Below are 2,173 nucleotides of genomic sequence, written 5' to 3' on the forward strand. Positions count from 1 at the left end.
AATAACAAATTTAAATTTAAAAAAATTAAGTTAGAGTAAGGATGGCAACGGATTTATAACTGCTCACGCTAATAACACTGTATCGTGGCATGGAGGAGGAATAGTGGAAATGTATCCACATTTACAACATTCCTCTTACCAAAACCATTTATGGAAAATAGGAACTGCGTTGGAACATGTATCTCTGGATTGGAAATGATATTGTTAATATTTCTAGCCTTAAGCTTAAAAGATTATAATGTTCGCTTTTTTTTTTCTTCGCAACGGGTTTGTCTCTAGAGTACAGGTGTTGGTGAATACCATCGCAAAACCTAAGCCAAAATGGGAAAGGAGAAGACCCATAACAACATCATCGTCATTGGACATGTAGATTCAGGCAAGCCCACCACGACTGGCCATCTGATCTACAAAGGTGGTGATATTGACAGAACCATTGAGAAATTTGAGAAGGAAGAGCGGAGATGGGAAAGGGCTCCTTCAAATATGCCTGGGTCTTGGATAAACTGAAAGCTGGAACGTGAGCGTGGCATCACCATTGATATCTCCCTGTGGAAATTTGAGACCAGCAAGTACTATGTGACCATCATTGATGCCCCAGGACACAGATACTTTATCAAAAACATGATTACAGGAACATCACAGGCTGAGTGTGCTGTCCTGATTGTTGCTGCTGGTGTTGGTGAATTTGAGGCTGGTATTTCAAAGAATGGGCAGACCCGTGAGCATGCCCTTCTGGCTTACAAACTGGGTGTGAAGCAACTGATTGTTGGTGTCAACAAAATGGATTCCACCAAGCCACCCTACAGCCAGAAGAGATATGAGGAAATCGTTATGGAAATTAGCACCTACATCAAGAAAATTGGCTACAACCCTGACACAGTAGCCTTTGTGCCAATTTCTGGTTGGAATGGTGACAACATGCTGGAGCCAAGTGCTAATATGCCTTGGTTTAAGGGATGGAAAGTCACCCAGGAAGATGACAGTGCCAGTGGGACTACACTGCTCGAAGCTTTGGATTGAATCCTACCACCAACTCAACGAACTGATAAGCCCCTGCATCTGCCTCGCCAAGATGTCTACAAGATTGGTGGTATTGGTACTGTCCCTGTGGGCAGAGTGGAGCCTGGTGTTCTCAAGCCTGGCATGGTGGTCACATTTACCCCAGTCAATGTTACCACTGAAGTAAAGTCTGTTTAAATGCACCATGAAGCTTTGAGTGAAGCTCTTCCTGGTGACAATGTTGGCTTCAATGTTAAGAATGTCTCTGTGAAAGATGTTCAACGTGGCAACGTGGCTGGTGACAGCAAAAATGAACCACCCATGGAAGCAGCTGGTTCCACTACTCAGGTGATCATCTTAAACCATCCTGGTCAAATCAGTGCTGGTTATGCACATGTGCTGGATTGTCACAGAGCTCACATTGCTTGCAAGTTTGCTGAGCTCAAAGAGAAGATTGATCACCGTTCTGGTAAGAAGCTGGAAGATGGCCCCAAATTCCTGAAGTATGGTGATGCTGCCATTGTGGATATGGTTTCTGGCAAGCCCATGTGTGTGGAGAGCTTCTCTGACTACCCTCCTCTGGGTTGTTTTGCTGTCCGAGACATGAGGCAGACTGTTGCTGTGGGTGTCATCAAAGCAGCTGACAAGAAGGCTGCTAGAGCTGGCAAGGTCACCAAGTCTGCTCAGAAAGCTCAGAAGGCTAAATGAATATTACCCGTAACACCTGCCACCCCAGTCTTTTAATCAGCGGTGGAAGAACGGTCTCAGAACTGTTTGTCTCAATTGGCCATTTAAGTTTAATAGTAAAAGACTGGTTATTGATAACAATGCATCGTAAAACCTTCAGAACGAAAGGAGTGTTTTGTGGACCATCCGTTTTCTTTTTCGTGTGGCAGTTTTAAGTTAATAGTTTTTAAAATCAGTACTTTTTAAATGGAAACAACTTGACCCAAAATTTGTCACAGAATTTTGAGACCCATTAAAACAAGTTTAATGAGAGAAAAAAAAGATTATAATGTTCAAAATTATTTGTTATACATTCGTTTAAATTTTTCCCTCTTTTAACAACTGGGATCTAGAGGGAAGAGAAAAGGCCAGAGAATGGCCAAAATTATTGGGGCAGCTATTGCTGCCAGTTTAGGGCCTGTGTCAGGAAAAGGAAGTCTTACTCATA

General features: G+C 42.8%; 1 pseudogene; it reads left to right on the forward strand.

Annotated features, from left to right (window-relative positions):
- Positions 1 to 321: 321 nt before the first annotated feature.
- On the forward strand, positions 322 to 1,707 carry LOC102870129 (annotated as a pseudogene).
- Positions 1,708 to 2,173: the final 466 nt, after the last annotated feature.

This window comes from Elephantulus edwardii, unplaced genomic scaffold (assembly GCF_000299155.1).
Source record: "Elephantulus edwardii isolate Elephantulus edwardi_28Jun2011 unplaced genomic scaffold, EleEdw1.0 scaffold00370, whole genome shotgun sequence".
NCBI lineage: Eukaryota > Metazoa > Chordata > Mammalia > Macroscelidea > Macroscelididae > Elephantulus > Elephantulus edwardii.